The following is a 20,319-nucleotide window of genomic DNA, read 5'->3' as shown; positions in this document are numbered from 1 at the left end:
AGGGGGTGGTGCACTGTACCCGAAGATACTGCCATATCGGGTCAATGCATAGGGCGACGGAAGCAAGCTTCGAAATCGGCCCCCGTTCTCAAAAATCCATTTAATATATGGTCCCCAGATAGGGGACGTATCAGATATTAAACTGATAAGAACAGATTTTTTTTTAACTTGACTACCCTTACGGGGCCAACTTTATTAAAAATTAAATAATGTTAACAAAGTTGTGCAAATATGCCAATAAATACAGTTACATATAAATAACATATTTACAACATATTAAAACATAAAATGGGCACTTGGTGGCTTTACAAGATAGAATTCCATTCTTTTAAAAACCATTTTCTAGATAAAAGTGGAAATCTCTTCTTGTCTAAAAGATAGTACTGGTACATTTCATAAAAACAGATAGATAAAATGTCCTTCACAGATAAAACCTCATGCTTGAACAATAAAATATTCCTGGCCTTCCACAGAGCTGCCTTCACACAGTTTATGATCTTCCATGCAATAGTCTCTTTAGTCCGTGTTGGGCATTCCAGGCAACCATAAAAAACCACTGCAATATTTAAGTCTTTTAGTCCAGTTATCCTTTTTGCCAGAGGGAGTATCTTTGTCCATATTTTCTGCGAGTAAAAACAAGTCCATATTAGATGGTGCACGGTCTCCTCTTGTCGGCATCCCTCCCTCGGGCAGGTTGCAGAGTTGGATAATCCTCTTCGGTGCTGGAATGCCCGGCATGGAAGACACTCGTGTGCGCAGCTCCAGGCCAGGTCCTTCTGTGAATTAAAAAGATAATTAATACTCAACATCTTCCAAATCTGTATACACTTCTGTTCGTTAAAATTTTTGATGGGAGTCACGGTACTGGTTTCTTTTATTTCCTTTAGTAGTTTTTTGCTATTGCACAGATCCTGAACACTTTTACCTTTAAAATTATATAAGTTTAAAATTTTTCCTAAAATCATGTATTGAGGGGGTAAATTCAAAGAATAAGGGCAACTTAAAACTGTAGAAAACCAGCCGTTCCTCCGCATAAAATAACCAGTATTAAAACGAACAAAATAAGACCAGTAGCTATCTTTAAAAACAGTAGTAAAACACATGCTAAAAAACTTTATTAAAAGGAAAGCTTTAAAATCTGGAAAATCCTTACCGCCCCTGGAGTTCGGTTTTATCACAATTTGTCTCTTTAATTTTTCGCTCTTAGAACTCCAAAAGAAAGTAAAACAAGCTTTTGTTATTTTCTTTAGAACCATTTCGGGGGGTGGGAAAACCAGACTTAAATACAATAAAATAGGTAAAAGCACCATTTTTGTAACTAAAACCTTCCCTTCCATTGTAAGTTCTCGCATGTTCCACATACATATTTTCTTATTTATTTTTTGAGCCACCAAGTCCCAGCTATTAAAACCATTATTAGACTCGTCAAAGGAGACACCTAAAATCTGCACCGACTCAGACACAGGGACGGGCACATCATACAAAGGCATTCCGCCTATGTTTAAAATGTTACTTTTGTTAAAATTGACTTTAAAACCGGAGGCACAATTAAAATATTGAATCTGTTTTAGCGTCTTCTGAAGCGATGGGGTGTCCCTGCAAAACACCGCAACATCGTCCATGTACCCCACTACCTTCGCCTCTAGTCCCCCTCCTCCTGGCAGGGGGACTCCATGGATCTGCTTATCCTTTCGTATTGTACATAAAAGAGGCTCTATTGCGCAAATGAAGAGTAGTGGGGACAAGGGACACCCCTGCTTCACTCCGGAATTTAAAATCACGCCCTGTGTCTTAAAACCATTTACTAAAATTTTACTAGTACAGTTATCATAAAAAGCTCTAAGAGACAATAAAAAGCCATCAGGTATACCCATTTTCTCTAAAACCTTAAAAAGATAAAAATGTGACACCCTGTCGAAAGCTTTTTCAAAATCTATGGATAAAACCGCCAGCTTTCCTTTTCTTAATTTGGTGTCGCTAATTACATCCTTTAAAAGGTTTAGGTTCTCCCATAAACTCCTCCCAGTCACCCCACAGACTTGGTTTGTATGAATTATTTTATGGATTACGTTCTTTAAGCGGTTAGCACACAGTTTCGCCATTATTTTATAGTCGCAGTTCAGAAGGGTGATTGGTCTCCAGTTTTTGAGTTCCGACCGGTCTCCCTTTTTGAATAGCAGGGAGACATCACCCTTCTTCCATGAGCCTGGGAGGATTTTAGACTTAAAGACTTCCGTAAAAAGGGAGAACAAATCTTCTTTTAAAATACCATAAAAAGTAACATAAAATTCAATGGGTATACCATCCGGCCCAGGCACTTTACCTGTTTTAAAACTCTTGACGGTCTCTAAAATCTCCTGCTCTGAAATATTCTGCAATAAAAAAGACTGTGAGACAGGATCTAAAAAATTGGTGATCTCCTTTAACGAGTCATTCATAAAACATTCATCAATGTGTTTTACATTAAAAAGATCCGCATAAAACTCTTGCACCTTTTTTAAAATACCCTGTACATCATTCACTCCTTCAATGTTTTCTATTAACCTTCTATTTTCATGTATTTTCTTAAAAAAATACCTGGAGCAGGTCTCGTTTTCCTCAAGATGCTGTATTCGAGACCTAAAGATAATTTCTTTTCCTTTCTGCTCCAGGCACTTAGTTATTTCTTTTTTAAGATCATGTACCTCCTTCTCCACCTCCATCCCATGTGCTCTGAATTTGTACAGGGTTTGCAGACGAGTATTTAGGATATTATAAAATTCACGTTTTTCTTTAGCTTTCCTAACCCCAACACGGATAAAAAATTCTTTTATTTTTAGTTTCATTTTTTCCCACCAGATACTGGTGGGAGTGTTGGGGTCTTTTACTCGTCTGCATTCCTTGTAAAAGGTGATAAAATCTGATAAAACCTGCGGATCTTCTAAAAGGGACACGTTTAACTTCCAGGCATTCCTACCAGTTCTCCTTTTAAAATCACTTTTAACTTTAAAATACAATAATTTATGGTCAGAAAAAACATTGGTAAAAAGATCACAGTTAAAAGGCAGTACTTGATAAGAACAAAAAATAAAATCTATCCTGGAGCTACAGCTTGCATTGCTCCAGGTAACACCGTCTTCCTCTGGTACGTTAAAATTAAATTTTTTAAAAACATCAGTGAGATTAAAATCTAAAATCAAGTTTTTTAACATAAAAGACGTCTTATCATAGTTCCTACTCACTGCGTTCGAAAAACGGCGTTCTCCCCTTAAAATACAATTAAAATCACCTGATAAAACAAGAGGACTAGAATTGTTAATAAAAAGGGGTAAAATCTCCAACATTTTTATTCTTTCATTCTTATCAGGAGAACCATAAAAATTTAAAAACTGCCATTTAATACCATTAATAAAAGCGCTGACCAATAAAATTCTGCCTGGTAAAATTTCGTTAAAACTCTCAATTAAAACGTTCCCTTTAAAAAGTATGGCGACCCCTGCTGATCTGGACTCATTTGATCCAGACCAGACTGATGGACCGTGCACCCAATCATCTTCATATTCTTTATAATTTAATCTGTGCGGGATGCCACATTCCTGCAGGAAAAGGACGGAAGCAGCAAAAACCGACAAGTAATTAAATAGGGCAACCCTTCTTACTCTGGCGCTCACACTTCTCACGTTCAAGGACAGACCGGACAACTCAGCCATGGGAATGTACAAGAAAACGTCTTACACCTCTGATTCCCCCTCCGAAGCCTCATACCCCCCAAAATCTGACTCAACTGTACGCATAGAGGAAGCAGGAGAGGAGGCACCATCACTCAGCCGACCCCCCTCCTCCATCATGATTGAGGCATAGTTGTTCTCGGGCATCCTGGCAATCAGGGCTCCAGACTCATTGGGTTCTTCCACCTCTTGCCCCTCCATAGGGGTCGGGTGTTCACTTAGTTCCGTCTCTGGTACCTCAGAGACGGTCACCCCTGAAACCTCCTCCTGGCAGGGAGGAGGGGGGGTATCCCCTATGGGGACCTGTGGAGGAACGTCACTTGGGTTCCCTGCATCCGCAGGTACTTCCATCGGCTCCCCCTGGACCGCCTCCGAATAGAGTCTTCTGGAGCCCCTCCGCCTTTTAACCTTCACCTCTCCACCCGGATCATCGCTCTCAGGGGGACCCTGAGCCAGAGGTTGCTGAGGAGCGGATTCGGCCGCCGTCCGCTCCTCTCTTAACCCAGCATGCTCCTGGGGGCCAGTTTTTTCACCACTTGCACGTTTTTTGGCCATCCTCTGCTCTTTAGGGTCCCCTCCTTTTGCCTGAGGGGGGTCTTTCTCCTTCTCCATCTCACCGCTTACCTCTTGTGGGGGGGTAATCACTGGCTCTGCTTGCCTCGGCTGGTGTCCCGGTTGCTGTCCTTGCTGCCTCCAGGGTTGCCACTGCTGCTCCGTCCTATGTCTGTGGGGACAAGAGGAGAAAAGGTGACCGAATTGTTGACAGAAATTGCACCTCCCTCCTCTTGTGCATTTCTCTGTCTCGTGCTGTGTGCTACCACATTTTTTGCATGTACTTTCACAGTTTTCTTTTGTGTGTCCATATCTGTGACACTTCCTGCAGTAGCTTGGCATCCCCGCATAAAAGAGGTCGCCACACATATTATTTATTTTAAAACGAGCTGGTGGTAGTTGTATTCCCCCTGGCAATCTGTCATCTTTTTTGCATGTAACCTGAAATCTCCACTTAGATGTCCAGATGCCACAGCTGTTCATGATTTTTCCTCTGCACTCAACCTTACTAAAATAGACTTGTAAAAACAACTCAACATCGTGTAGGTTGGCGAAAGGGGAATACATCTTTACTACCACCAGCTTAATATCGTCTAGAACGTGCTCAATAATCCGGACACCCTGAAGCTTTTTGTCTTTACTCGCAGCAGCTCTGGTAACAAAATCTCTGTGGATGCCATTTTGTGTGAACGTCACATCAAAAATTTTACGCTTCGGGTAGTCCTGGATTGCCAATATCTCGCCCTTCTGTATTCCGAAAACTCCTCCGAGCACGTCCTCTACTACGAATTTCAAATCGTCCGCCCTTTTGGTATCATCCGTGAGAATGACTCTCACGGTGTTTTTGATCCTTGCGTATGCCGGCACAGAACCTGGATCCGGATCATCATCCATGGTTCTAACCTCTCTCCACCCGAAGGTCTTGAGAGGCGATCGCTACTCGTTACCCTGGGACTAGGCCCTCTCCCCAATAGCAACAAGTGGGTGAAGCCCAGGCAATAAACCTGGGCGATCCCACAAGGCCGAGGAGAGGGGTACCCGAGTACCTTCTGACCAGATCTCCTGTATTACTACACTTGATCTTAGCCAAAAGGCCGAGAAGCGATAACCGTGAAAGGGGCGGGCCCAACAAGGTCCCCTTCATGGGCACTATCACTGCTTGCTGTCAGGGAGGCTGCCAGACAATTTTCCATGCACACTCTGGGCTGGGGGGCAGTCAACCACCAGTACACACAGCAGAACCTAAACCCATACCATTATTGCTAAGCAGCAAGACAGGGGCCCATTGCACTCCCACGGGGCCTTTTTAAATGCAATCCATAACCCGGATTTGCCAGGAACCCTTCTTACTCCTCCTACTTGCATGTGACACTGGGCTTAGGATCTGCATAGGAAACACACACACAAGCACACACCTACCTTTGTTGCCTGCAGATGCCTCCTTGGCTGTCCCCAAACGGTATCAAACCAACACCCACGGGAAGCTGTAAGCATAGAGGACATGCCTGCACCCCATTGGACTTACCTGTGTGGGTTAAATCCGGGTTATTTGACAACCTATGGCGGTGATGGTTCTGCTCAGGCAGAGCAGTGCTGATGCTCCTCATAAAGCTGTCGCTGCTGTGAAGGTTCTAGGTGACATCACAATCCCTATGGTTACATACACGACAAAGCTGGGTTGTTGTTGTTTACACTCTGCAAGGCCTGTGGAAGTGAGTGACATCATAGCACTGTAGTTCTGAGGGTTCTAGATGGATGCAACAATCTCCTGTTGCTTCTATGAAGGCCATAATAGACGACATCACCAAACAGCTCCATAGTCACATACACAGCAAAGGAGAGATGTTGTTTACACCTAGTGATGTCAGTGGTATTGAGTGACATCACAGCACAGTGCTAAGGCTCCTGGGCCTGGACACAGCAGCGGCTGCAATATCTCAACGGAGAATACGTTTATATATATGTGTGTGTGTGCGCGTATATATATATATATATATATATATATATATATATATATATTTCTCCGCCGAAATCACTTTTAAACCCATTTCCACCTTTTTTTCCCTTCTCTTCCTCTTACTTTTTTTTCACGTTTTTTTACGTTTTTCTCCTTTTCGCCTCTTTTCTGGGCGTATTATTCTTCTTTTTCTTCTTTTTTTTCGTCTAATGCATACCCCATCAGTGCAGCAATGCTTATTCAATACCGCCAGCAGATGGAGACACTGGGGGATAATTTTCTAAGGATTTATACTGATTTTTCCTGTCTGAATTTGTCGCACAGAAAGTTGCAGGCCAAATATGTGTGACATTTCTGCGACTTTAGCTTCTAGAGCATTTTTACAACATTATACATAGGTGCTGAATACATAAAAAGCGACTGTTCAGCGACAGACAAGTCGCATCGGCTGAAAGTAGGCCAGAATGTCAGTCCATGTTGGAGCAGGTTTAGATACAGTCTAAAGCATAGATCTCAAAGTCTGTGCACAGAATTTAGCAAGGGCCTCGCACCTTCTGATGCATCAGGTAGGTGCACTATAGCATAGCCTAACCCTCTGTACTTTGGTCTATATTGATGCGGGACATAGACAGCCAGCTGATGACCAATCCATTAGTGCAATGGATGGCTGGAAGCATTTGTCTTTGCCTTTGCAATACCACAGAAGCAATGCATGGTCAATGTACAGCAATGACACACCTGTGTGAACAGCCAGGAGACCCCCCCATGTTATGTTACATAGTTACATAGTTAGTACGGTCGAAAAAAGACATATGTCCATCAAGTTCAACCAGGGAATTAAGGGGTAGGGGTGTGGCGCGATATTGGGGAAGGGATGAGATTTTATATTTCTTCATAAGCATTAATCTTATTTTGTCAATTAGGAACATTCAGCACCCACCCGCTATCAAGGCAGCTGCCTATCATGTCATGCCCTACCTGCACAGGTGTGCTGGCTACTCAAATGATCCAATTAAGGAGGCCATTTAGTCAGCAGCAGCAGAAGTCCTGTGCCTGGACGCTCCAACAGCGGCCAGACACAAGCAGAAGCAGCAGAAGCAGCAGCAGCACCACCTTTTGTTTTTTGGCTGCAGCAGCAGCAGCAGCAGCAGCAAGGCCCACAGGGCTGGCTAGCTGGCTAGCCAGCAAGCAGGTAGCAATGAAAGTAGGAATCTTTCTTTTTAACCCTGTAAGGGGGTGGTGCACTGTACCCGAAGATACTGCCATATCGGGTCAATGCATAGGGCGACGGAAGCAAGCTTCGAAATCGGCCCCCGTTCTCAAAAATCCATTTAATATATGGTCCCCAGATAGGGGACGTATCAGATATTAAACTGATAAGAACAGATACTACACTTGATCTTAGCCAAAAGGCCGAGAAGCGATAACCGTGAAAGGGGCGGGCCCAACAAGGTCCCCTTCATGGGCACTATCACTGCTTGCTGTCAGGGAGGCTGCCAGACAATTTTCCATGCACACTCTGGGCTGGGGGGCAGTCAACCACCAGTACACACAGCAGAACCTAAACCCATACCATTATTGCTAAGCAGCAAGACAGGGGCCCATTGCACTCCCACGGGGCCTTTTTAAATGCAATCCATAACCCGGATTTGCCAGGAACCCTTCTTACTCCTCCTACTTGCATGTGACACTGGGCTTAGGATCTGCATAGGAAACACACACACAAGCACACACCTACCTTTGTTGCCTGCAGATGCCTCCTTGGCTGTCCCCAAACGGTATCAAACCAACACCCACGGGAAGCTGTAAGCATAGAGGACATGCCTGCACCCCATTGGACTTACCTGTGTGGGTTAAATCCGGGTTATTTGACAACCTATGGCGGTGATGGTTCTGCTCAGGCAGAGCAGTGCTGATGCTCCTCATAAAGCTGTCGCTGCTGTGAAGGTTCTAGGTGACATCACAATCCCTATGGTTACATACACGACAAAGCTGGGTTGTTGTTGTTTACACTCTGCAAGGCCTGTGGAAGTGAGTGACATCATAGCACTGTAGTTCTGAGGGTTCTAGATGGATGCAACAATCTCCTGTTGCTTCTATGAAGGCCATAATAGACGACATCACCAAACAGCTCCATAGTCACATACACAGCAAAGGAGAGATGTTGTTTACACCTAGTGATGTCAGTGGTATTGAGTGACATCACAGCACAGTGCTAAGGCTCCTGGGCCTGGACACAGCAGCGGCTGCAATATCTCAACGGAGAATACGTTTATATATATGTGTGTGTGTGCGCGTATATATATATATATATATATATATATATATATATATATATTTCTCCGCCGAAATCACTTTTAAACCCATTTCCACCTTTTTTTCCCTTCTCTTCCTCTTACTTTTTTTTCACGTTTTTTTACGTTTTTCTCCTTTTCGCCTCTTTTCTGGGCGTATTATTCTTCTTTTTCTTCTTTTTTTTCGTCTAATGCATACCCCATCAGTGCAGCAATGCTTATTCAATACCGCCAGCAGATGGAGACACTGGGGGATAATTTTCTAAGGATTTATACTGATTTTTCCTGTCTGAATTTGTCGCACAGAAAGTTGCAGGCCAAATATGTGTGACATTTCTGCGACTTTAGCTTCTAGAGCATTTTTACAACATTATACATAGGTGCTGAATACATAAAAAGCGACTGTTCAGCGACAGACAAGTCGCATCGGCTGAAAGTAGGCCAGAATGTCAGTCCATGTTGGAGCAGGTTTAGATACAGTCTAAAGCATAGATCTCAAAGTCTGTGCACAGAATTTAGCAAGGGCCTCGCACCTTCTGATGCATCAGGTAGGTGCACTATAGCATAGCCTAACCCTCTGTACTTTGGTCTATATTGATGCGGGACATAGACAGCCAGCTGATGACCAATCCATTAGTGCAATGGATGGCTGGAAGCATTTGTCTTTGCCTTTGCAATACCACAGAAGCAATGCATGGTCAATGTACAGCAATGACACACCTGTGTGAACAGCCAGGAGACCCCCCCATGTTATGTTACATAGTTACATAGTTAGTACGGTCGAAAAAAGACATATGTCCATCAAGTTCAACCAGGGAATTAAGGGGTAGGGGTGTGGCGCGATATTGGGGAAGGGATGAGATTTTATATTTCTTCATAAGCATTAATCTTATTTTGTCAATTAGGAACATTCAGCACCCACCCGCTATCAAGGCAGCTGCCTATCATGTCATGCCCTACCTGCACAGGTGTGCTGGCTACTCAAATGATCCAATTAAGGAGGCCATTTAGTCAGCAGCAGCAGAAGTCCTGTGCCTGGACGCTCCAACAGCGGCCAGACACAAGCAGAAGCAGCAGAAGCAGCAGCAGCACCACCTTTTGTTTTTTGGCTGCAGCAGCAGCAGCAGCAGCAGCAAGGCCCACAGGGCTGGCTAGCTGGCTAGCCAGCAAGCAGGTAGCAATGAAAGTAGGAATCTTTCTTTTTAACCCTGTAAGGGGGTGGTGCACTGTACCCGAAGATACTGCCATATCGGGTCAATGCATAGGGCGACGGAAGCAAGCTTCGAAATCGGCCCCCGTTCTCAAAAATCCATTTAATATATGGTCCCCAGATAGGGGACGTATCAGATATTAAACTGATAAGAACAGATACTACACTTGATCTTAGCCAAAAGGCCGAGAAGCGATAACCGTGAAAGGGGCGGGCCCAACAAGGTCCCCTTCATGGGCACTATCACTGCTTGCTGTCAGGGAGGCTGCCAGACAATTTTCCATGCACACTCTGGGCTGGGGGGCAGTCAACCACCAGTACACACAGCAGAACCTAAACCCATACCATTATTGCTAAGCAGCAAGACAGGGGCCCATTGCACTCCCACGGGGCCTTTTTAAATGCAATCCATAACCCGGATTTGCCAGGAACCCTTCTTACTCCTCCTACTTGCATGTGACACTGGGCTTAGGATCTGCATAGGAAACACACACACAAGCACACACCTACCTTTGTTGCCTGCAGATGCCTCCTTGGCTGTCCCCAAACGGTATCAAACCAACACCCACGGGAAGCTGTAAGCATAGAGGACATGCCTGCACCCCATTGGACTTACCTGTGTGGGTTAAATCCGGGTTATTTGACAACCTATGGCGGTGATGGTTCTGCTCAGGCAGAGCAGTGCTGATGCTCCTCATAAAGCTGTCGCTGCTGTGAAGGTTCTAGGTGACATCACAATCCCTATGGTTACATACACGACAAAGCTGGGTTGTTGTTGTTTACACTCTGCAAGGCCTGTGGAAGTGAGTGACATCATAGCACTGTAGTTCTGAGGGTTCTAGATGGATGCAACAATCTCCTGTTGCTTCTATGAAGGCCATAATAGACGACATCACCAAACAGCTCCATAGTCACATACACAGCAAAGGAGAGATGTTGTTTACACCTAGTGATGTCAGTGGTATTGAGTGACATCACAGCACAGTGCTAAGGCTCCTGGGCCTGGACACAGCAGCGGCTGCAATATCTCAACGGAGAATACGTTTATATATATGTGTGTGTGTGCGCGTATATATATATATATATATATATATATATATATATTTCTCCGCCGAAATCACTTTTAAACCCATTTCCACCTTTTTTTCCCTTCTCTTCCTCTTACTTTTTTTTCACGTTTTTTTACGTTTTTCTCCTTTTCGCCTCTTTTCTGGGCGTATTATTCTTCTTTTTCTTCTTTTTTTTCGTCTAATGCATACCCCATCAGTGCAGCAATGCTTATTCAATACCGCCAGCAGATGGAGACACTGGGGGATAATTTTCTAAGGATTTATACTGATTTTTCCTGTCTGAATTTGTCGCACAGAAAGTTGCAGGCCAAATATGTGTGACATTTCTGCGACTTTAGCTTCTAGAGCATTTTTACAACATTATACATAGGTGCTGAATACATAAAAAGCGACTGTTCAGCGACAGACAAGTCGCATCGGCTGAAAGTAGGCCAGAATGTCAGTCCATGTTGGAGCAGGTTTAGATACAGTCTAAAGCATAGATCTCAAAGTCTGTGCACAGAATTTAGCAAGGGCCTCGCACCTTCTGATGCATCAGGTAGGTGCACTATAGCATAGCCTAACCCTCTGTACTTTGGTCTATATTGATGCGGGACATAGACAGCCAGCTGATGACCAATCCATTAGTGCAATGGATGGCTGGAAGCATTTGTCTTTGCCTTTGCAATACCACAGAAGCAATGCATGGTCAATGTACAGCAATGACACACCTGTGTGAACAGCCAGGAGACCCCCCCATGTTATGTTACATAGTTACATAGTTAGTACGGTCGAAAAAAGACATATGTCCATCAAGTTCAACCAGGGAATTAAGGGGTAGGGGTGTGGCGCGATATTGGGGAAGGGATGAGATTTTATATTTCTTCATAAGCATTAATCTTATTTTGTCAATTAGGAACATTCAGCACCCACCCGCTATCAAGGCAGCTGCCTATCATGTCATGCCCTACCTGCACAGGTGTGCTGGCTACTCAAATGATCCAATTAAGGAGGCCATTTAGTCAGCAGCAGCAGAAGTCCTGTGCCTGGACGCTCCAACAGCGGCCAGACACAAGCAGAAGCAGCAGAAGCAGCAGCAGCACCACCTTTTGTTTTTTGGCTGCAGCAGCAGCAGCAGCAGCAGCAAGGCCCACAGGGCTGGCTAGCTGGCTAGCCAGCAAGCAGGTAGCAATGAAAGTAGGAATCTTTCTTTTTAACCCTGTAAGGGGGTGGTGCACTGTACCCGAAGATACTGCCATATCGGGTCAATGCATAGGGCGACGGAAGCAAGCTTCGAAATCGGCCCCCGTTCTCAAAAATCCATTTAATATATGGTCCCCAGATAGGGGACGTATCAGATATTAAACTGATAAGAACAGATACTACACTTGATCTTAGCCAAAAGGCCGAGAAGCGATAACCGTGAAAGGGGCGGGCCCAACAAGGTCCCCTTCATGGGCACTATCACTGCTTGCTGTCAGGGAGGCTGCCAGACAATTTTCCATGCACACTCTGGGCTGGGGGGCAGTCAACCACCAGTACACACAGCAGAACCTAAACCCATACCATTATTGCTAAGCAGCAAGACAGGGGCCCATTGCACTCCCACGGGGCCTTTTTAAATGCAATCCATAACCCGGATTTGCCAGGAACCCTTCTTACTCCTCCTACTTGCATGTGACACTGGGCTTAGGATCTGCATAGGAAACACACACACAAGCACACACCTACCTTTGTTGCCTGCAGATGCCTCCTTGGCTGTCCCCAAACGGTATCAAACCAACACCCACGGGAAGCTGTAAGCATAGAGGACATGCCTGCACCCCATTGGACTTACCTGTGTGGGTTAAATCCGGGTTATTTGACAACCTATGGCGGTGATGGTTCTGCTCAGGCAGAGCAGTGCTGATGCTCCTCATAAAGCTGTCGCTGCTGTGAAGGTTCTAGGTGACATCACAATCCCTATGGTTACATACACGACAAAGCTGGGTTGTTGTTGTTTACACTCTGCAAGGCCTGTGGAAGTGAGTGACATCATAGCACTGTAGTTCTGAGGGTTCTAGATGGATGCAACAATCTCCTGTTGCTTCTATGAAGGCCATAATAGACGACATCACCAAACAGCTCCATAGTCACATACACAGCAAAGGAGAGATGTTGTTTACACCTAGTGATGTCAGTGGTATTGAGTGACATCACAGCACAGTGCTAAGGCTCCTGGGCCTGGACACAGCAGCGGCTGCAATATCTCAACGGAGAATACGTTTATATATATGTGTGTGTGTGCGCGTATATATATATATATATATATATATATATATATATATATATATTTCTCCGCCGAAATCACTTTTAAACCCATTTCCACCTTTTTTTCCCTTCTCTTCCTCTTACTTTTTTTTCACGTTTTTTTACGTTTTTCTCCTTTTCGCCTCTTTTCTGGGCGTATTATTCTTCTTTTTCTTCTTTTTTTTCGTCTAATGCATACCCCATCAGTGCAGCAATGCTTATTCAATACCGCCAGCAGATGGAGACACTGGGGGATAATTTTCTAAGGATTTATACTGATTTTTCCTGTCTGAATTTGTCGCACAGAAAGTTGCAGGCCAAATATGTGTGACATTTCTGCGACTTTAGCTTCTAGAGCATTTTTACAACATTATACATAGGTGCTGAATACATAAAAAGCGACTGTTCAGCGACAGACAAGTCGCATCGGCTGAAAGTAGGCCAGAATGTCAGTCCATGTTGGAGCAGGTTTAGATACAGTCTAAAGCATAGATCTCAAAGTCTGTGCACAGAATTTAGCAAGGGCCTCGCACCTTCTGATGCATCAGGTAGGTGCACTATAGCATAGCCTAACCCTCTGTACTTTGGTCTATATTGATGCGGGACATAGACAGCCAGCTGATGACCAATCCATTAGTGCAATGGATGGCTGGAAGCATTTGTCTTTGCCTTTGCAATACCACAGAAGCAATGCATGGTCAATGTACAGCAATGACACACCTGTGTGAACAGCCAGGAGACCCCCCCATGTTATGTTACATAGTTACATAGTTAGTACGGTCGAAAAAAGACATATGTCCATCAAGTTCAACCAGGGAATTAAGGGGTAGGGGTGTGGCGCGATATTGGGGAAGGGATGAGATTTTATATTTCTTCATAAGCATTAATCTTATTTTGTCAATTAGGAACATTCAGCACCCACCCGCTATCAAGGCAGCTGCCTATCATGTCATGCCCTACCTGCACAGGTGTGCTGGCTACTCAAATGATCCAATTAAGGAGGCCATTTAGTCAGCAGCAGCAGAAGTCCTGTGCCTGGACGCTCCAACAGCGGCCAGACACAAGCAGAAGCAGCAGAAGCAGCAGCAGCACCACCTTTTGTTTTTTGGCTGCAGCAGCAGCAGCAGCAGCAAGGCCCACAGGGCTGGCTAGCTGGCTAGCCAGCAAGCAGGTAGCAATGAAAGTAGGAATCTTTCTTTTTAACCCTGTAAGGGGGTGGTGCACTGTACCCGAAGATACTGCCATATCGGGTCAATGCATAGGGCGACGGAAGCAAGCTTCGAAATCGGCCCCCGTTCTCAAAAATCCATTTAATATATGGTCCCCAGATAGGGGACGTATCAGATATTAAACTGATAAGAACAGATACTACACTTGATCTTAGCCAAAAGGCCGAGAAGTGATAACCGTGAAAGGGGCGGGCCCAACAAGGTCCCCTTCATGGGCACTATCACTGCTTGCTGTCAGGGAGGCTGCCAGACAATTTTCCATGCACACTCTGGGCTGGGGGGCAGTCAACCACCAGTACACACAGCAGAACCTAAACCCATACCATTATTGCTAAGCAGCAAGACAGGGGCCCATTGCACTCCCACGGGGCCTTTTTAAATGCAATCCATAACCCGGATTTGCCAGGAACCCTTCTTACTCCTCCTACTTGCATGTGACACTGGGCTTAGGATCTGCATAGGAAACACACACACAAGCACACACCTACCTTTGTTGCCTGCAGATGCCTCCTTGGCTGTCCCCAAACGGTATCAAACCAACACCCACGGGAAGCTGTAAGCATAGAGGACATGCCTGCACCCCATTGGACTTACCTGTGTGGGTTAAATCCGGGTTATTTGACAACCTATGGCGGTGATGGTTCTGCTCAGGCAGAGCAGTGCTGATGCTCCTCATAAAGCTGTCGCTGCTGTGAAGGTTCTAGGTGACATCACAATCCCTATGGTTACATACACGACAAAGCTGGGTTGTTGTTGTTTACACTCTGCAAGGCCTGTGGAAGTGAGTGACATCATAGCACTGTAGTTCTGAGGGTTCTAGATGGATGCAACAATCTCCTGTTGCTTCTATGAAGGCCATAATAGACGACATCACCAAACAGCTCCATAGTCACATACACAGCAAAGGAGAGATGTTGTTTACACCTAGTGATGTCAGTGGTATTGAGTGACATCACAGCACAGTGCTAAGGCTCCTGGGCCTGGACACAGCAGCGGCTGCAATATCTCAACGGAGAATACGTTTATATATATGTGTGTGTGTGCGCGTATATATATATATATATATATATATATATATATATATATATATATATATATATATTTCTCCGCCGAAATCACTTTTAAACCCATTTCCACCTTTTTTTCCCTTCTCTTCCTCTTACTTTTTTTTCACGTTTTTTTACGTTTTTCTCCTTTTCGCCTCTTTTGGGCGTATTATTCTTCTTTTTCTTCTTTTTTTTCGTCTAATGCATACCCCATCAGTGCAGCAATGCTTATTCAATACCGCCAGCAGATGGAGACACTGGGGGATAATTTTCTAAGGATTTATACTGATTTTTCCTGTCTGAATTTGTCGCACAGAAAGTTGCAGGCCAAATATGTGTGACATTTCTGCGACTTTAGCTTCTAGAGCATTTTTACAACATTATACATAGGTGCTGAATACATAAAAAGCGACTGTTCAGCGACAGACAAGTCGCATCGGCTGAAAGTAGGCCAGAATGTCAGTCCATGTTGGAGCAGGTTTAGATACAGTCTAAAGCATAGATCTCAAAGTCTGTGCACAGAATTTAGCAAGGGCCTCGCACCTTCTGATGCATCAGGTAGGTGCACTATAGCATAGCCTAACCCTCTGTACTTTGGTCTATATTGATGCGGGACATAGACAGCCAGCTGATGACCAATCCATTAGTGCAATGGATGGCTGGAAGCATTTGTCTTTGCCTTTGCAATACCACAGAAGCAATGCATGGTCAATGTACAGCAATGACACACCTGTGTGAACAGCCAGGAGACCCCCCCATGTTATGTTACATAGTTACATAGTTAGTACGGTCGAAAAAAGACATATGTCCATCAAGTTCAACCAGGGAATTAAGGGGTAGGGGTGTGGCGCGATATTGGGGAAGGGATGAGATTTTATATTTCTTCATAAGCATTAATCTTATTTTGTCAATTAGGAACATTCAGCACCCACCCGCTATCAAGGCAGCTGCCTATCATGTCATGCCCTACCTGCACAGGTGTGCTGGCTACTCAAATGATCCAATTAAGGAGGCCATTTAGTCAGCAGCAGCAGAAGTCCTGTGCCTGGACGCTCCAACAGCGGCCAGACACAAGCAGAAGCAGCAGAAGCAGCAGCAGCACCACCTTTTGTTTTTTGGCTGCAGCAGCAGCAGCAGCAGCAGCAAGGCCCACAGGGCTGGCTAGCTGGCTAGCCAGCAAGCAGGTAGCAATGAAAGTAGGAATCTTTCTTTTTAACCCTGTAAGGGGGTGGTGCACTGTACCCGAAGATACTGCCATATCGGGTCAATGCATAGGGCGACGGAAGCAAGCTTCGAAATCGGCCCCCGTTCTCAAAAATCCATTTAATATATGGTCCCCAGATAGGGGACGTATCAGATATTAAACTGATAAGAACAGATACTACACTTGATCTTAGCCAAAAGGCCGAGAAGCGATAACCGTGAAAGGGGCGGGCCCAACAAGGTCCCCTTCATGGGCACTATCACTGCTTGCTGTCAGGGAGGCTGCCAGACAATTTTCCATGCACACTCTGGGCTGGGGGGCAGTCAACCACCAGTACACACAGCAGAACCTAAACCCATACCATTATTGCTAAGCAGCAAGACAGGGGCCCATTGCACTCCCACGGGGCCTTTTTAAATGCAATCCATAACCCGGATTTGCCAGGAACCCTTCTTACTCCTCCTACTTGCATGTGACACTGGGCTTAGGATCTGCATAGGAAACACACACACAAGCACACACCTACCTTTGTTGCCTGCAGATGCCTCCTTGGCTGTCCCCAAACGGTATCAAACCAACACCCACGGGAAGCTGTAAGCATAGAGGACATGCCTGCACCCCATTGGACTTACCTGTGTGGGTTAAATCCGGGTTATTTGACAACCTATGGCGGTGATGGTTCTGCTCAGGCAGAGCAGTGCTGATGCTCCTCATAAAGCTGTCGCTGCTGTGAAGGTTCTAGGTGACATCACAATCCCTATGGTTACATACACGACAAAGCTGGGTTGTTGTTGTTTACACTCTGCAAGGCCTGTGGAAGTGAGTGACATCATAGCACTGTAGTTCTGAGGGTTCTAGATGGATGCAACAATCTCCTGTTGCTTCTATGAAGGCCATAATAGACGACATCACCAAACAGCTCCATAGTCACATACACAGCAAAGGAGAGATGTTGTTTACACCTAGTGATGTCAGTGGTATTGAGTGACATCACAGCACAGTGCTAAGGCTCCTGGGCCTGGACACAGCAGCGGCTGCAATATCTCAACGGAGAATACGTTTATATATATGTGTGTGTGTGCGCGTATATATATATATATATATATATATATATATATATATATATATATTTCTCCGCCGAAATCACTTTTAAACCCATTTCCACCTTTTTTTCCCTTCTCTTCCTCTTACTTTTTTTTCACGTTTTTTTACGTTTTTCTCCTTTTCGCCTCTTTTCTGGGCGTATTATTCTTCTTTTTCTTCTTTTTTTTCGTCTAATGCATACCCCATCAGTGCAGCAATGCTTATTCAATACCGCCAGCAGATGGAGACACTGGGGGATAATTTTCTAAGGATTTATACTGATTTTTCCTGTCTGAATTTGTCGCACAGAAAGTTGCAGGCCAAATATGTGTGACATTTCTGCGACTTTAGCTTCTAGAGCATTTTTACAACATTATACATAGGTGCTGAATACATAAAAAGCGACTGTTCAGCGACAGACAAGTCGCATCGGCTGAAAGTAGGCCAGAATGTCAGTCCATGTTGGAGCAGGTTTAGATACAGTCTAAAGCATAGATCTCAAAGTCTGTGCACAGAATTTAGCAAGGGCCTCGCACCTTCTGATGCATCAGGTAGGTGCACTATAGCATAGCCTAACCCTCTGTACTTTGGTCTATATTGATGCGGGACATAGACAGCCAGCTGATGACCAATCCATTAGTGCAATGGATGGCTGGAAGCATTTGTCTTTGCCTTTGCAATACCACAGAAGCAATGCATGGTCAATGTACAGCAATGACACACCTGTGTGAACAGCCAGGAGACCCCCCCATGTTATGTTACATAGTTACATAGTTAGTACGGTCGAAAAAAGACATATGTCCATCAAGTTCAACCAGGGAATTAAGGGGTAGGGGTGTGGCGCGATATTGGGGAAGGGATGAGATTTTATATTTCTTCATAAGCATTAATCTTATTTTGTCAATTAGGAACATTCAGCACCCACCCGCTATCAAGGCAGCTGCCTATCATGTCATGCCCTACCTGCACAGGTGTGCTGGCTACTCAAATGATCCAATTAAGGAGGCCATTTAGTCAGCAGCAGCAGAAGTCCTGTGCCTGGACGCTCCAACAGCGGCCAGACACAAGCAGAAGCAGCAGAAGCAGCAGCAGCACCACCTTTTGTTTTTTGGCTGCAGCAGCAGCAGCAGCAGCAGCAAGGCCCACAGGGCTGGCTAGCTGGCTAGCCAGCAAGCAGGTAGCAATGAAAGTAGGAATCTTTCTTTTTAACCCTGTAAGGGGGTGGTGCACTGTACCCGAAGATACTGCCATATCGGGTCAATGCATAGGGCGACGGAAGCAAGCTTCGAAATCGGCCCCCGTTCTCAAAAATCCATTTAATATATGGTCCCCAGATAGGGGACGTATCAGATATTAAACTGATAAGAACAGATACTACACTTGATCTTAGCCAAAAGGCCGAGAAGCGATAACCGTGAAAGGGGCGGGCCCAACAAGGTCCCCTTCATGGGCACTATCACTGCTTGCTGTCAGGGAGGCTGCCAGACAATTTTCCATGCACACTCTGGGCTGGGGGGCAGTCAACCACCAGTACACACAGCAGAACCTAAACCCATACCATTATTGCTAAGCAGCAAGACAGGGGCCCATTGCACTCCCACGGGGCCTTTTTAAATGCAATCCATAACCCGGATTTGCCAGGAACCCTTCTTACTCCTCCTACTTGCATGTGACACTGGGCTTAGGATCTGCATAGGAAACACACACACAAGCACACACCTACCTTTGTTGCCTGCAGATGCCTCCTTGGCTGTCCCCAAACGGTATCAAACCAACACCCACGGGAAGCTGTAAGCATAGAGGACATGCCTGCACCCCATTGGACTTACCTGTGTGGGTTAAATCCGGGTTATTTGACAACCTATGGCGGTGATGGTTCTGCTCAGGCAGAGCAGTGCTGATGCTCCTCATAAAGCTGTCGCTGCTGTGAAGGTTCTAGGTGACATCACAATCCCTATGGTTACATACACGACAAAGCTGGGTTGTTGTTGTTTACACTCTGCAAGGCCTGTGGAAGTGAGTGACATCATAGCACTGTAGTTCTGAGGGTTCTAGATGGATGCAACAATCTCCTGTTGCTTCTATGAAGGCCATAATAGACGACATCACCAAACAGCTCCATAGTCACATACACAGCAAAGGAGAGATGTTGTTTACACCTAGTGATGTCAGTGGTATTGAGTGACATCACAGCACAGTGCTAAGGCTCCTGGGCCTGGACACAGCAGCGGCTGCAATATCTCAACGGAGAATACGTTTATATATATGTGTGTGTGTGCGCGTATATATATATATATATATATATATATATATATATATATATATATATATTTCTCCGCCGAAATCACTTTTAAACCCATTTCCACCTTTTTTTCCCTTCTCTTCCTCTTACTTTTTTTTCACGTTTTTTTACGTTTTTCTCCTTTTCGCCTCTTTTCTGGGCGTATTATTCTTCTTTTTCTTCTTTTTTTTCGTCTAATGCATACCCCATCAGTGCAGCAATGCTTATTCAATACCGCCAGCAGATGGAGACACTGGGGGATAATTTTCTAAGGATTTATACTGATTTTTCCTGTCTGAATTTGTCGCACAGAAAGTTGCAGGCCAAATATGTGTGACATTTCTGCGACTTTAGCTTCTAGAGCATTTTTACAACATTATACATAGGTGCTGAATACATAAAAAGCGACTGTTCAGCG

At 44.8% G+C, this 20,319-nt stretch overlaps 7 non-coding genes and 1 pseudogene across 7 annotated transcripts; all 8 read right to left on the bottom strand.

Moving 5' to 3' along the window:
• Positions 1-3: 3 nt before the first annotated feature.
• LOC130312888 (U2 spliceosomal RNA) lies at positions 4-194 on the bottom strand. Its single transcript, XR_008860949.1, has one exon. It is a non-coding gene; the product is annotated as a U2 spliceosomal RNA (small nuclear RNA).
• Positions 195-5,232: 5,038 nt separating this feature from the next.
• LOC130312889 (U2 spliceosomal RNA) lies at positions 5,233-5,365 on the bottom strand (annotated as a pseudogene).
• A 2,085-nt stretch (positions 5,366-7,450) lies between these two features.
• LOC130312875 (U2 spliceosomal RNA) lies at positions 7,451-7,641 on the bottom strand. The gene has a single exon (XR_008860937.1). It is a non-coding gene; the product is annotated as a U2 spliceosomal RNA (small nuclear RNA).
• Positions 7,642-9,726: 2,085 nt separating this feature from the next.
• On the bottom strand, positions 9,727-9,917 carry LOC130312874 (U2 spliceosomal RNA). The gene has a single exon (XR_008860936.1). It is a non-coding gene; the product is annotated as a U2 spliceosomal RNA (small nuclear RNA).
• A 2,079-nt stretch (positions 9,918-11,996) lies between these two features.
• LOC130312873 (U2 spliceosomal RNA) lies at positions 11,997-12,187 on the bottom strand. Its single transcript, XR_008860935.1, has one exon. It is a non-coding gene; the product is annotated as a U2 spliceosomal RNA (small nuclear RNA).
• Positions 12,188-14,271: 2,084 nt separating this feature from the next.
• Positions 14,272-14,462, bottom strand: LOC130312884 (U2 spliceosomal RNA). Its single transcript, XR_008860946.1, has one exon. It is a non-coding gene; the product is annotated as a U2 spliceosomal RNA (small nuclear RNA).
• Positions 14,463-16,559: 2,097 nt separating this feature from the next.
• Positions 16,560-16,750, bottom strand: LOC130312872 (U2 spliceosomal RNA). The gene has a single exon (XR_008860934.1). It is a non-coding gene; the product is annotated as a U2 spliceosomal RNA (small nuclear RNA).
• A 2,089-nt stretch (positions 16,751-18,839) lies between these two features.
• On the bottom strand, positions 18,840-19,030 carry LOC130312869 (U2 spliceosomal RNA). The gene has a single exon (XR_008860932.1). It is a non-coding gene; the product is annotated as a U2 spliceosomal RNA (small nuclear RNA).
• Positions 19,031-20,319: the final 1,289 nt, after the last annotated feature.

This window comes from Hyla sarda, unplaced genomic scaffold (assembly GCF_029499605.1).
Source record: "Hyla sarda isolate aHylSar1 unplaced genomic scaffold, aHylSar1.hap1 scaffold_1735, whole genome shotgun sequence".
In the NCBI taxonomy this organism is placed as follows: Eukaryota; Metazoa; Chordata; class Amphibia; order Anura; family Hylidae; genus Hyla; species Hyla sarda.
Note: the sequence above shows the minus strand (reverse complement) of the source record. Positions and strands in the feature narration are given on the sequence as shown.